Below are 16,552 nucleotides of genomic sequence, written 5' to 3'. Positions count from 1 at the left end.
TCCATTCGTCCCTCCATTCACGCCTGTCGCGACACCACTGGAGGCGGGCTGCACGATGTTGGGGCGTGAGCGGAAGACGGCCTAACGGTGTGCGGGACCGTAGCCCAGCTTCATGGAGACGGTTGCGAATGGTCCTCGCCGATACCCCAGGAGCAACAGTGTCCCTAATTTGCTGGGAAGTGGCGGTGCGGTCCCCTACGGCACTGCGTAGGATCCTACGGTCTTGGCGTGCATCCGTGCGTCGCTGCGGTCCGGTCCCAGGTCGACGGGCACGTGCACCTTCCGCCGACCACTGGCGACAACATCGATGTACTGTGGAGACCTCACGCCCCACGTGTTGAGCAATTCGGCGGTACGTCCACCCGGCCTCCCGCATGCCCACTATACGCCCTCGCTCAAAGTCCGTCAACTGCACATACGGTTCACGTCCACGCTGTCGCGGCATGCTACCAGTGTTAAAGACTGCGATGGAGCTCCGTATGCCTCGGCAAACTGGCTGACACTGACGGCGGCGGTGCACAAATGCTGCGCAGCTAGCGCCATTCGACGGCCAACACCGCGGTTCCTGGTGTGTCCGCTGTGCCGTGCGTGTGATCATTGCTTGTACAGCCCTCTCGCAGTGTCCGGAGAAAGTATGGTGGGTCTGACACACCGGTGTCAATGTGTTCTTTTTTCCATTTCCAGGAGTGTACAACAAGCCGCGACCTGCAGGCTTGGCTAGCATGTACATGGATGCATTTCTGGCAGTGTTTCCATATTTTGGTCCAACCCGTGTAGGTGTTCCATTAAAATTGTAATTTGCTACAAAAGTAAGAATATTAGTCATACAGCGAAATACTAGTCTTTTCCTGAAAATTCTGTTTCGATCTCTAAACCAGATCTGAAATACTCAAAGTGTGCATGGACTCCTGAAACTATAGGCAGAATTCGCGTGGACGTTATGAGAAGCCCCCAAAAGTTGGTAAGGAAGTTGTCGCAGCATGTTGATGTATCTCATACGTAGTGTCATCGCGTACTAGAATATACGAAATTGAAAGCCTATTGTGTGAGCGTGGTGAAACAGTTGAAATTTGAGGATAAGGAAAAAAGAGTTCATTATTGTAACTGGCTATTAACATTAATTGCTAACGGTTACTTGGACCCGTTGTTTTACTTCATGTCCGGTTATGTAAACTCCCAGAGTTGCAGGTACTAGTACCAGGACAGCCGACGTAGTCTGCATGAAGAACCTCTACACTCAGAGCAGTTACGTGTTTGGTGTTCGTTGTCCGGCGTGCGCATTATTGGTCCCATATTTTTCAGTTACACCGTAAACAGTGCCAGATATCGAGACATCTTTGACTCTTTCTATGCACAGTTAACAGATGTAGAGAAGATGTATGCAGCATCCCAACAAGATAGAGCAACCGCTCACACTTCCAAGCAAAGTATGGCCCACATCAGCAACGTGTTCCCTGAAGACTGACTTGTCAGCAGAGCCCCCGGGCACCAAGATCCCTGGACTTAACGTCGTGTGACTTTTATTTATGCGGCACACTAAAGTGCAACGTATATGCTGACAATCCTCGCGCAATAGACGATCTTAAACGGAACTTTATTAGGGAAATGAACAACATGACGCCTGCAGAATGACAACGTCATCACACGAAGCATCTCTCATCAAGGGGCGACTACACGTTATTTAACGTTACTGTTACCTGCTCTTGTTCAGTTAGTTCATCGTTTCTTGAATCTCTGGCGTGAGGCGTACCAACTTTGTTTGGGATAGCCTATCCTGTGTATAATGAAATGTTGTTAGTAAAAATATCGAAAAGTGCTTGACTGATTTACTTCAAATTTCAAATGATATTCTATTAAACAATCAGGTACTTATAGATTAAACAACGCTGTGCAGGTTTTATGTTAAAATTGACTGCAAGAAATAAAATGCTCTGTTGTAAAAATGTGCGATTTTGTTTCATTCGTCGCAGGCAGTCTTAACTACGATAGCAGGGCACTTTAACCATTAGATAAATTTTTTCTCCCATATACATTCTTTCTCATTATGTATAGTTTTAAACCTAAATTGTAAAGATAACAATGTGCTGTTTCGTTTTCTTCCTCACAGACGGTTTTCGTGGAAAACAGGAAAGTTGTATTTCTGGCTTACCGGCTTATGATTGGAATACTGCTATAGAATCTCAATTTTCAGTATACAAGGGGAAGCACCTTCTGGTATTCTCTCGACAGTGATTTTCCAGGCTATGGATGTAGATGTTACGTTACTCTCGTGGTCTCTTGCAAGTGACATATAGTCACACCCAGACGAGATGAAAATTTATCAATTCAGCAGCAAAAGACTGTTTTAAATGGCTAAATGGTTCAAATGGTTCTGAGCACTATGGGACTTAACATCTATGGTCATCAGTCCCCTATAACTTAGAACTACTTAAACCTAACTAACCTAAGGACATCACACAACACCCAGTCATCACGAGGCAGAGAAATACCCTGACCCCGCCGGGAATCGAACCCGGGAACCCGGGCGCGGGAAGCGAGAACGCTACCGCACGACCACGAGCTGCGGACAAAAGACTGTTTCTTTCAGGTGTAAAAACCTTACTTTTCTACCTCGAACTCTTACAGAAAAATACTCGTTGTATAGCTTTTCCGATGAATGTATATCGTCTCTGAAATTCGATTGTGGGTGTTCTGCAGAATACGTATATATGGATGCCCTTAGCCCCTTTTTGGGCAAAGGAAGTTTTGCAGATAGAAATATATTTAGATGGAATAGATGAAGATCGGAGGATACCAGCGTGATGACTAAGGATGTTCTAACAATAAATTCTTAATTTGCGTCTCTTAGTTTTACCACTGCCAAAGCACGTGTCATATTACTCTTTCCCTGGCTGCGAACTAAATAAATCGTTTAGTTTAGTAGTTTACGGTATCATTTGAATTTTTAGTGGTGGCTCATATTACGATTGGCTAGGAGCTCGCTTGGTAAATTACATACCTGCTATCACCTAAGTTTCATTTGTCGTCAAGGGATGAAGATAAAGGCAGTAGAAAGCGATCAGCCCATTGCGGTTTGTGTTCTACTTAGAGCAAGGCTGTCACCATTCTGAGCACTCACAATAACAATCATTTCATTCACTTGTTTCCATTTACTTTTCTATCTTTTGCACGATATTCAATAAGAAGAATTCGTTATAAATGTTAACGGAAGATGACATTACCTGATATACAGCGTGTACATAAAGATTGGGAAACTTTCAATTATTCATTGCACAAGAACTAAACATTTTACATGTCATACATAATGCATTTTGAAGAGAAACTCTGAAAGTTTGTTTTACAAACATTCGATATGCGAACCATGAGTGACCCGGCAGACGTCAATACGGTAATCGAATTCTTGCCATACCCGTCCCAGCACGGCATCGTCGACTGTGGCAGTCGCTTCCCGTATTCTCTCCCGGAGCTCTGCTACATCACGTGGTAGAGGCGGTACATACACCGGATCTTTAATGTGTCCCCACAGAAAAAAGTCACACGGAGTGAGATCTGGTGATCCGACACACAGAAAGCTCGCTCCGCACCTGAACTCGCCATGTTTGCGACTAGCGCGACCTATCGGCAAATTACCATACTATGCTGTGGCGGTACACATGAAAAAAAAAAAACTTTCAGGGTTTCTCTTCAAAATGGCATATGTATTATGTCTGTACAACGTTTGGTCCTCGTGCAATAAATCATTGAAAGTGTTCCCTGACTTTATATACACTGCATATTACTGCCGGCGAACTGCTTCCGTCTGCTGCTTCGAATTCAGGTTAGTTTCTGGCTTGATCTGGTGAAACCGCCTCCCAACCAACACAACAAAATGGCGTGAACAGTTCGTAGAATTCTTTCTAAAATGATCCAAACATTTCTAAGAAATTCCTTTCCGCGTATAGTTTTGATCTCCCAGAGATGCTTTTGCACCTCATTCTTCATATAAAATGTACCAGACTCTTTTGCTTTGGCATAAATTATTTAAAAAATATTTAATTTTCCAATGATCACTGACTTTCTGTCCTGACTTCGTAGTTTTCATGTTGATCACCTTGAAGGTATGGTTAAGCAGACTTGAATTTAGCCAAGCATTTCTGGATTAAAATGAAGGAGCAGATGCCTCATGAACTTTCACCAACGTATAATAATTTCCATGGGCGATAAACAGACCAATAGAAAAGAAAGCAAGAGGCGTATAGCATTGATGACTGGGAAGGTAGATCGTTCCGCTGTCTAATTGGAAAAATTTTTCTTCCTCGTCACACAGCAACCACTTCCCAAGTGGTGTGCCAGAGTTGGAGAGCTGCGTTTCAAGTGTATATCTTCAATGTAAATAGCCACAGTAGGTTTATGTATAAAACATCGTTATTTTGCGGTCTGTAATGGTGAAATAAGGGAAGGGAGAAACCAGGTACCGGCACGCGGCCAAAGTTGTGATTGCACTTTACATTGATCGGAGCTCACGTAAAACAAACCTGTAAAAAAGCTATTGCACAGCTCCAGTTAATTCTTGATTTACGTAGTTACATAATCTGTACCAACAAAATTAAACTACATTTTCATTTATATGGACGCCTTCTCGGTGCCAGGTCGAGAATTTTTTGCCTACCAAAAGTCTTCCTCATTTAAAATAGAACTCCCATGCCATTTCATACCACTCTTAGCACAATGCCTTGCTTCAGTTCTACGTGTTCCCAACTAACAGAGGACGAAAACGTAACAGCAGGTAATGATAGCAGACATGTTTTTCCTGCTATTTCCCTAACAGAATGATCCATTTCTTTCCTTCTCGAGAGAAACGTGAAATTAAAATCGTGTTAATATAACTTATTTTTAGGTTGGTTTAAAAAAAACTGTGGCACAGACAAATATCGTAGTTGTGTCTATATAGGCATCAGTGTTTCTTGAAGTCCTTGTAAGAGGCTAGTAATCATCTGTGGATGTGGTAATGATGGTTCTGTTTTTTTTATATTAGTTTCCTTTTACGTTGTCTGTTTTTTTATATTAATTTGCTTTTACGTTGCTCGAGTTTCATTATGGTTTCCTGAGGAGAAACAGCGTCAAGGTAAATTGCTTTGACCTGTTGACGGCACTTAAGGAGATGCCCCTGGGGAGCACACGTAACCTGTCGTGATGTGGACTAGCTTTCGTGCTGCTCCCACAAAACAAGTGCCTTCTTGCTGGCGTGCGTATTGCCAGGAAAATTACTTTCAAAATTGGCGGCCAGCGTGTCCGACCTAGGAAAGCAGTATGACGTCAACCAGTGGCGTATTTCCTTCTTTTCTTCATGTCGCGCAGTTCAGAGTGCCACACAGGGACCTCCCGGCTTTGAAAACGTCCATAAGGACTGAGAGTGTTCAGTCGAAATTTGTAGTGTACGTGCAATAGCGCTTTAAATTTCAAATTTGATTTTATTTACATCCTAATACGGAAGTAAAGAGAAATATCAACATCTGTTCTGATTTGCCTGTCGCCGGCCGGTGTGGCCGTGCGGTTCTAAGCGCTTCAGTTTGGAAACGCGTGGCCGCTACGGTCGCAGGTTCGAATCCTGCCTCGAGCATGGATGTGTGTGATGTCCTTAGGTTAGTTAGGTTTAAGTAGTCTAAGTTCTAGGGGACTGATGACCTCAGTAGTTAAGTCTCATAGTGCTCAGAGCCATTTGAACCATTTGAACCATTTGCCTGTCGGTAGATGTTCTCACTAAGCTTAAGTAAAATAAGAATGGGAAGCCAGACACACCTCCAATTAAAGATGAAACGTCCCCTTTGAACAATTATACATGACTGTGCTTAAACTGACACACAATGTTTTTAGCGCAACGCAATCTGACTTTCAAAATTCCCTACTAAAGAATGGCCCTGACTAACATTAAACTATACCTTTCACAAATCACTTACCTCACAAAAATCTTCGCTGCTCAAGCTACTGCAATACAGCGAGCGCCACTACTGCCAGCTATATAAAAGATTCAAACTACTGAAGGCACTAACTACTGATAGGGATAGTTAGCAAATGAAAGATATTAATAGAGAACAAACAATGTATTTACCTTGATATCATCATATATAAATATAGCAGTTCATGACAAATTACAAATCTCCGCCATCTCTCTCCCCACATCCACCACTGCTGGCGGCTCACCTCCAACTGCGCAACGCTACGCGCTGTTCACAGCCAGCTGCCTAACACTACAATGGCGAGTATTACAACAATGCAAAGCAGCCACAGACTGCACACAGCACAGCCAGTGATTTTCATACAGAGGTGGCGTTACCAATAAAAAAATCTAAACAGCCTACTTACAAAGACTGTTGCCAAAAACAGCAACAGAGCTACTTGATGTCTAAAATTGTAAGGTTTCAAGCTTATTTTATGTGTTCAATGAAAGTGATGTCAGTTCACTTTTTATTCGACGAACCATACTTCATATTTGTACACAGGATATTTTTCGAACAGAAGTCTTCAGTAGCTGCCGTTACGCCACAGAGGTTCTGAGTACAAGCAATGCGTTCTTTGGTTGTAAGTAGCATTGTCGTTCCCAGTAGCATTGAGTGAGAAGTAAGTGAGAGAGTTGGGTGTTGGTTACGCACCTGAGTAGCCTGGAAATAACTAGCAAAACACAGGCAAATGCAGAGGATGTTGCTTTTTAGAAATATGATTTTGTAAGGATTGATTTGAGAAATGCGAAGATTTCCAAGTAAGTAGTTGCTGCATTGCTTGCTCGCACGCTATTTATGATGAGTCTTTGTAACGCAAATTTTCGGTGATTTTTCTTTATTTGATTATCCAGACGTGATTAAACAGTTATCAACTCACATAGCTTGCACACAGAGTAATATATACACCACTCCTTTACCATTTAGTAACGTGTTATATGGCAGAGTAACATTTTTAATAAGAAGTGATTTTTCTAAAGATGGTGGTAATTGTTAAGTAATCAGAGTTTCGCAATACAGTTTTTGAATGCCAGTCTCTTTCAGTGGTTTAATTTACCACCGCCTCCCCACGAACATTTTGTTTTGTGATTGTCTGTTGCCGCATTGCACTTAGCAGAACACTTTTGCTCAAACTTAAAGCATGATTTGCTTAGCATAGCTGCTTTTCCTTGCATTGCACTGGGAAACGTTTCTTTTCTTTGGCTGGTTTGCTGCTGTGCTGGGTATTTTAATTTTCACTACATTTACAGTTAAGCTTTACATTTTAAAATTGTTATCATGTTCAGTTTAGGTAAAGTTAAGTTCAGTTTACACTTATTTGTCGGACAGTCTTATTCTTACAGTGGAGTGTTACATTCACGTGTGTATCATTTAATGTTTGAAATTGCATCTAGTCAGTTCGTAACACATTTAATTACAGGGCATTTTTATAAAAGCGTTTTGGATATTTATTCTTTCAAAATTCGATTTGTGACCTTAGGTAGAACTTTTATTCTGATGGTTTTGTGTGTTGGAACTTCATGTCACGTACACACACACACACACACACACACACACACACACAGTCAGACAAATGGACTCGTCTTCGACGTGATATTAAATCTTAACCTTCCTTCTTTCTTTCCCAAGTCGAGTTGTTTCACACGAGAGAAATAGCCTAGTGGTGCTTCAAATATGAATTAAGTAAGCTCTAATGACAGTTTCCAGCGAAAAATAATCTACAAACTCGCTACAGACTTTCACTTTTCATCGATTTGAGTCCAAAATCCATTGTAAAATTCAGCTTCTTATGATTTAGTAGGAAATCGCTAAACAAGAGTATAATGCCATCGATTCTATTATTCAAGCGTCTGACTTTCTTAGTAGGTAGCTGTGATAAGAAACATCGAACAGATCCAACGGATCACAACAGGTCGATATAGCCGATACGAAAGTTCAGCAGACATGCTCGGAGAACATAGTAGGAATGCTGGGAAGAAACGTGATGTAATTCTCGCGAACCCCTTCCAATTACTGTTTTAATTTGCTGCAGTAATTTGTTTAGTCTGTAGAAAACACGAAATTAACTCAATCAACAGTTAATGTTTGTTAATAAGATTTTTTCGGTCCTCAGCAGGACATGTGTAGTTCCTTTACCATTTAATATCCAGTCCAAAGGCCTTCCACTTCAATGACCATCCGCATACTGCGAGGAAAGGAGTCTGCAAGGAGAGTGACAAGTCTCTAGTTTCCTCCCATCTCTTCAAAGGCAGCTACGGCGACATTGCGAAGGTAACAGCTGGTTCTTACAGCGGTATCAGGCCAGTTTTCCTGTATGGTCTGTTTCATCTCCGCTCATGGGCTGAGGTCTAGTGCAAGGATGGCAATCGAGGAGAGAACTCTCATACTGTTCTGCAAACCATTCTTGCACCACAGTTGGCATGTGTGCTGGAGACTGATCCTGCTGGAAACAATTTTAATTCCTCAGGATATAGTCGACTCATTGATGGAATCGTAACATTTCCCGTAGTGTGAGTATACTGGGCAGCATCAAGTCGGCCATCTGTCCTAAGAAGCACCCCAAGTTCACGGGAACACATCCAGCCCCCACCTGCCACAGACACTTGGTCACTGTGAGATGACCCGCGCATATATTCTGGGTCTAAACGGGCTCATGTGCCCGTATACTCGTACTGGAGCGTGATTCGCTGTGGGCAATGCATATTCGTCTTTAAATATTCGTCAGAATAACTATTTTGCTCAGCAGACATTAACTGGTAGATTCGATTATCATCATTAAGTTTGTGCTTGCTGGCCGCACCGTTTGCTTTATGATCCAGCCTCCCGCAGCCAGCGCCGTTGCGCAGTGCTCTCAGGTAAGCCATACTGTGCCCCGCTTCCAACGCTATCAAATTCCCTTCCTCCACAAGAGCAAAGAAGATATCACGAATAACCTGTTGACGGTGAAGCGTAGCTCATGAATAAAGTGGCTGGAAGCAAAGCGAGGTGTCTGACAGGGAATTACGCACTGTCATTGGCTGCTATAGACCGACGTGACGGACATAACTCGCTGCTTTAGACTGTCAGTCAATGCAGCAGAATACTGCCACCTCATGCGGGGACAGCGTCTAACGTGAAAATTGCTCCAGAATGATGTTCCCTTTCGGGTGAGGTGGTACTACAAGGAAGTTACGCAGTTGAAAAAAATGGCTCTGAGCACTATGTGACTTAACTGCCGAGGTCATCAGTCCCCTAGAACTTAGACTACTTAAACCTAACTAACCTGAGGACATCACACACATCCATGCCCGAGGCAGGCTTCGAACCTGCGACCGTAGCGGTCGCGCGGTTCCAGGCTATAGCGCCTAGAACCGCTTGGCCACTCCGGCCGGCTACGCAGTTTAGTCCTCTGAAGGTGTCCTACATGGATAGGCCACTACGCCTGAGCGTTTTTAAAAAAAATCTAGTTCAACAGTTACCGCGTTAGACTGCTTTACTAGATTCAATGCGGAACTTGTCGCGTCGATTAGAAAGATTACATACTGCAAGTATTACACAATAATTTAATGACACAGGTGAGAACAACATAATATGCAGTCATAGAGAATCACAATGCATGTCGTTTCGTGATATCATTCAGACAGTCTCTTACCATTAGCCAATTACGCAGAGACTCTTTAGACGAATATTTTATTTCTTTATTGCTCATTTAGCCTGACCACATATATAATCCATGTTCCTTTTTCGCCGACTTAGACAAAAGAAATTAGCTTGCACCGAAGTGCCTTTTATTCAGCATGGAAAATGCAGAACTTTCATGTGTTCTGAGTGCCTTTAGAAAGTTTATCGTCCGACGCCTTGTCAGAACGAAGTTTGGGAAATTCTGCCTGAACGATAAAACGAAACGATATGCGTTACGATTATCTAGTTTTACGAATGTTAATTCTTAGTAGCCTGAATCCTTTTACAAGAGTTACGTTTCAGTGGTACGCAATTAGTGTGTTAAAGTGCATCGAAGTCTCTGGGTCTTCGGGTGAAGCCTCCCCTTACCCCAATTTCGCAATGGAATCGTAAGAGAGGGTCCAGCTTTGTTATGCTGTTGTTGCGTGGATTGAATAATCACCTTTTGATGATCTTCGCCGTTCTGATAAAATAGTGAAATTAATTTATTATTAGTACATTATTATTATCATTGTTACTATTTGCAGACGTCATAACGATGTCGTACAGGAGAGCTAACAGCAAATGTTGCATCGGTTTTATCATACTTGCCACCACAAATGAGCCTCGTTATTTTACGACCTAAAGGTAGTAAGAGCAAGGGCCCACATATTACACATCTCTTAAGAGCAAGGAAGAAAAAGAAAAGACTCAGCAATGTGCCACGGAATCGAACCTCTGCCCCTTTACATACAAATCCTAAAGTTGATTGTTGAGTTACAGCGACGAACAGCAAAAATTATACCCAATTAAGGGTTTCTGTAATTTATAGTTAATAACATCATATTTTATTTCCAGAATTTTGTGGCTTCCTGTGATAGCTTTAGAATGCCGACAGGAGGATTTTTGTGTAATATAGCACGTAATAATTTTTATTCTCGGGGGTCTCAACGTAATTTAAAAAAAAGGTGTTTTGCATTTGATTCATGTCAGTGCTGCTCCGCAATTTGGTTTGCAATTTTTCGTCGTTATTTTTTGTGCTCTCAGGTGTCTGTCTACACTGATACTACGCAAGCCACCACGTGTTGCACACCTCATGGTACTTCCTATAAGTATTAGTTGGCTACTGCCCCATTCCGCACACGGATAGTCCATGTCAGGAGTGACTTCTTATACACTGACATCAACTGTTACATCTTACGACTACTATCTGTAAACGACACGTATTCATCGGGCAGCGACATATTTTTAGAATTATCTGTTACGGCAGATAGTCGAAATTTCAAGAGATTCTTGCGTGCTGCCGGTGCTTTGTCTGCAGAGCTTGCTAGTGGAACTTGGCGATAGCTTGGCCGGACCCGGGCTCTAACCTGGGCCCTTGCTCTTACTAGTTGAGCTACCCAGGCAGACCACACGGCCAGATCTACAGTTTAAGCATGTTTGGCAGAATGAAAATGTGAGGCGTGACGCGAAGCGCGCTCGGATAGTTCTGCCACACGGGGTGCTGCCACAAAAGGCTAGGGTCCCGGTTTGATTCTCGGTCCTGTACGTAATTTTGATTTATCACGGAGTTATAAGACTGTACACTATGCTGCAGAGTGAGAGGCGCATTGTGGAAACGCCCCACAGGAATCACCAGTAAAGTGACCCCAGATACCATCCACAATCAGCTACTCAATTTTGGTAGGAATTTTTATATGCACGTCTGTTAGTTCGTTATAATAGGAATGTCAGAGGAACGAGTAGTAAACATATATGGGATGGCCGCACCTCTTGTAAGCTGTTCCTTTCGTACATCTTCCCATCCTCCTCCTAATAAATCAGTCTGCCCATTCGCTTTCTCACAATAATATTCTCGTCATCGTTTCACTTAAATCTCTACGACTGCCGAGCGAGAGGCCGTGCGGTTTAAGGCGCCATGTGATGGATTGCGAGGCCCCTCCCGCCGGAGGTTAGAGTCCTCCCTCGGGCATGGGTGTGTGTTCTTAGCATGAGTTAGTTCAAGTAGTGTGTCAGTCTAGGAACCGATAACTTCAGCAGTTTGGTCCCATAGGAATTCACACATATTTGGAACATCTCTACGACTGGTGATATAAAGGACTTTAAAAAACGTTAGTAGCCGTAGTTTTGCGGGTCTAACGACTTACTTGGGCTATAATGGAGATTCTCTTACGTAAACTGAATGACATTTGCACGTCTTCCACATATCCTCCAAAAAATTTCGAGTCTCGTGGCTGGTTGTCTCTTTAAAAATAACAGCATTATTCACGAGTAATCTCAGAAAACTGCTGATATTTTTACGTCTTCCATTCATACACGTCGTTACATTTCTCTGACTTAACGATAAGTCGTCGATCCGGTCGCATATCTACTACAACACTGGGAAGAGCGTACCTCACCGGTTAATCGATTATTGCGAGTTGTATCAAAAGTTATCCGAAAGTCGAGGAACGCAGCATCAATCAGACAGTCGTCACATTCTGCCGTCTAATGTCATTCTTGCGGGGAGTGAGCTGCACATTTCATATGGACTTTTCACGAGGAAAAATAGCTTTTGTTGAGAACTGGTGGCGCGTATATTTGAAGGCTAATCGTTCTCGAATTGAACATCACTGTTCTAAATCCGTGTAGGATGTACATTTTTTACTTCATTAATCAACGATAGAAGAAGGAATGGGAGTCGATAGGGAAGACATTGGGCTTTAGAAAGAATTAGAGTCAGTATTTAACTGTGCTTTGTAAGACGTGCTATCAAATAAGGCAGAAGGGATAGATAACATCCCTTCGTGATTTCTAAAATGATTGGTGGAAGTGAAAAACCAAATGACTAGGTAAATTGGTGTGTAGAATCTATGAGACTGGAGATATACCATCAGACTTTCGGGAAAAATATCATTTACACAATCCCGAAGTACCAAGGGCAGGTAAGAGCGAGGACTTTGGCACAAACTGCTTAACACCGCATGCGTTCTAGTTTATGGCAAGAATAATAAACAGAAGAATGAGAAAAAAAATTAAGGATCTGTTAGACGAAGATCGGTTTCATTTTCGGAAAGGTAAATGGATCAGAGAGGCAGTGCTGACGTTTCGCTTGATAATGGAAGCAAAACTTAAGAAAAATAAAGACACTTCCATTATTTTGTCTGCCGAAAAGCAGCGTTTAGTACCGTAAAATGGTGCAAGATACTTGAAACTTTGTGAAATATGGGAGCAGGGTTTAATCTGTAGGGCTCAAATGGCTCTGAGCACTATGGGACTTAACATCTATGGTCATTAGTCCCCTAGAACTTAGAACTACTTAAACCTAACTAACCTAAGGACAGCACACAACACCCAGTCATCACAAGGCAGAGAAAATCCCTGACCCCGCCGGGAATCGAACCCGGGAACCCGGGCGTGGGAAGCGAGAACGCTACTGCACGACCACGGGCTGCGGACAATCTGTAGGGAAAGACGGATTATATCCAATACGTATAAGAACCAAGAGGGGAAAATAAGGTTAATAGGATAAGAATGAAGTGCTCAGATTAAAAAGGGTGTAAGATAGGGATACCTTTCGCAACTTCTGTTCTCTCTGTACATCAGAAAAGCAATGACGAAAATAAAAGAAAGGTTCATGAGTGGAATTGAAATTAAGTGTGAAAGGATATCAATGATGTGATTCGCTGATGATATTGCTGTCTTCACTAAAAGTGAATTACAGGATGATCTGTTGAATGGAATGAACGGTCTAATGACTACAGAATATGGATTCAGAGAAAACCTAAGAAAGACGGAAGTAATAATGAGTTGGAGGAATGAGATTAGCGATAAACTTAACATCAAAAAAAGGAGACCGCAAAGTAGACGAAGAAATTCTTCTACCTTGGAAGGGAAATAGCACTTGACGTACAAAGCAAAGAGAACATAAAAAAGCAGACTAGCGTAGGCAAAGAGGACATAGCTGACCAAAAGAAGCATCCTAGTATCAAACATAGGCCTTGATTTGAGGATGAAATTTCTGAGAATGTGTGTCTGGGGCATATCATTGTATGGTATGATTCATAGATTCTGAAAATACCGGGAAAGAAGGGCGTCGAAGCGCTTTAGATGTGGTACTACAGAAGAATGTTGAAAATTAAGGGGGTGATATGACAGGAATGAGGAGACTCTCCGCAAAATCGGAGGAAAAGGAACATACGAAAAACACTGACAAGAAGGTGGCACACGATGATAAAACATGTGTTAGACATCAGGAGAGAACTTCCACGTCACTAGACGGAGCTGTAGAATTTGAGAACTGTAGGTGAAGACAGAGATTGGAATACGTACAACAAATAATTGAGGACGCACGGTGCTAATGCTACTCTGAGATGAAGAGATTACCACTAAGGGGAACTGGTGGCGGGGAGAATCAAATCAGTCCAAGAATTGTGACTTAAAAAAAATAGGAACCAGAATTCTTTATGATCATGTATTTTAACAACAACAAACTACTTTATTTCATCATGTAGTTTAACAACAATAAACTACTTTATTTCAGTACTAGACACATTCTACAGTTTTCCTTTTTACGCTACTTATTTTGATTCAGTTTCATCCAAATGGTTCAAATGGCTCTAAGCACTATGGGACTTAACACTTGAGGTCATCAGTCCCCTAGACTTAGAATTACTTAAACCTAACTAACCTAAGGGCATCACACATATCCATGCCCGAGGCAGGATTCGAACCTGCGACCGTAGCAGCAGCGCGGTTCCGGACTGAAGGGCCTATAACCGCTGAGCCACAGCGGCCGGCTCAGTTTCATCCATCGGAACATAAGTACCACATAGAAATCGGTATATATTAACGATTTTTAATACGTATTGTAACGTCTAGAAAGAAACAAAAACAACATATTATGTAGTAACGAGAAAATTATATGTATCATATTGTGTTATTGTATAAAATTATGTATTTTTTTTATTATTTATTTTTGAGAATATCTGCGTCGGCGAGTAATGAAACCACCACAGACGATAAATGTCGAACAAAGATTAAAATAAGTAACTAGTATATAATACGTGACGAATATCAACTTCTTTGCCTTCTTCATCTGGGAGTCGAGCGAGTAAGATATCCTGTGTCGTAGTAGCGAACGCTAGTGTAGCATTCTATTGTCGAGACTAAGAGATGTACGCCATTACGTGTGAATTCATAAAGGTGTGTAACAATTGAAATATTTAAATGTTTTAATAGAGTTATGTAAATGAAAACTTGCATTATTAATTGTTAAAGCTTGCTTGCCTATTATCCCATCCTGTTGAGACATTTTTCAGTTATATAAATATTATCTGTGGTGCTGAGCTGCGTGGCGAACGAAAGAGCCGCTGCCGCGGCGTATGCAAACGACTTCCAATATAGTCTATCATACCGCAAGGAAACGGTAAAGTAACAGTAAAATAATATTATTTCTTTTAGCTTCCAGACTTGCAGTGCAGATCAACAGATTTTATGATGTGTTGCAGGTTGACGCGGGCTGCTGATAGTATATAACTCACAGTACAAATAAGTTAATGTACCGTCAAAATCTAATAGGAATCTTCTGGTCTGGCAAACTTTATAGTGAAAACGTATTTTTTTTATAAGAGTCTCATGTTCTTGTGCTAGTCGTGGCATTGAATGGTGTTTTACCGAGAAACAAAATCCACTGCAAAATTTTGTTGTTGAACGATCATACGAACTGTAACATCAGTGTTCATAACCAAGTAATTTCAATTTTCAATAACTATAAAGTAGGGAAGATATGTTGATTTTTAGAATGAGTTACAGTCACGAAAAAACGTTCCTTTAATTGTAGGCCAGATACAGAACAATAAGATCTCAATATATATATATTGCTTTGTTAAAAGGTAATGATGATAAAGAAATTCAAAGCACGGCATTACTAACAGATATTTCGCGGCTCTTTTCGGATATGCGATATTAAAAAACGCGAAAGTATTTCCGTCCAAGTAACAAATGGGATATTCGTTTACCATATTTCCAAACAGAGAAAAACCAATTCAGCACGATCATAGAAGGAAATAACATAAGCTATGAAGAGTCCATAAAGCGGTGAATAATGCCGTTAGTGCAGTGCAGTTTCCATATAAAGACCAGCTATTATTTTAGTCAGTAACGCAAAATTTATATTTTTGTCGTGTGGAAGCACCCGTGATTCCTGAATCTGTTAAAATAATTTTCATTTCAAAACACAATCAAATTTATATTTTTGCATTAAGGGTTTCAACCATTTTAAACAGACGTTTTCAAATCAATGTGCCTTTCGCCTTGGACGATTTCATGAATTGTCACTAACAACACCTCCAGTTAGCGACAAAGCGTCGTCCTCAACGAAGCTGTGGCTTGTCTGCTGCACGTTCATTTGAAGATGATCGCAAGCTGAAACCGGTAAAAGTATAGCCTTGATTGTGCCAGGAAATAGTTTTAACAAAATTTATTACATCAGTAGTCAGTGGTTAGACCGGTATGTGGCAATTCATTAGCGTCAGTTAATTGTTTAGTGGGCTAATACAGTTTACAATTGCGTTGAATTGATATTTTTCTGTCTGCAGAACCTATAACAGTATAACAAGCACCCGGCATTACTTTTTTGTTTCCATCAGCAGTAAAATGTGTCTGAGAAATGCTTTGGCAGGAACTCGAAACCCCTGTGGCGTCATCGATCGTTGAGAAATGGATCTACTGTGACAATTACTTTTTGCGCTTTTGATTTTCATTTTCTGTGCTACTTTTAGATCATTCAGTATACATTTAAGACCACCACTCCGCAAGGCTCTAAAATATCGCCTGGGTATTCGTATAACAGAACACTCGTGGTAATTCCGACGACCGTTTATCAGCAGAAGTGTTTTTGACGAGAAAAGAGGACAATGAGTGAGAGAAACGTGGAGAGTAGCGACGTCAAATGGCAA

General features: G+C 41.5%; 1 protein-coding gene across 2 annotated transcripts in view; it reads right to left on the bottom strand.

Moving 5' to 3' along the window:
• The window catches only part of LOC126457195 (uncharacterized), a 161,932-nt gene that overhangs the window by 99,777 nt on the left and 45,603 nt on the right, over positions 1–16,552 (bottom strand). The gene's annotated exons all lie outside the window — the stretch shown is intronic.

Source organism: Schistocerca serialis, chromosome 1 (assembly GCF_023864345.2).
Source record: "Schistocerca serialis cubense isolate TAMUIC-IGC-003099 chromosome 1, iqSchSeri2.2, whole genome shotgun sequence".
Lineage (NCBI taxonomy): Eukaryota > Metazoa > Arthropoda > Insecta > Orthoptera > Acrididae > Schistocerca > Schistocerca serialis.
The sequence above is the reverse complement of the archived record's forward strand: the minus strand, read 5'-3'. Positions and strand labels throughout refer to the sequence as shown.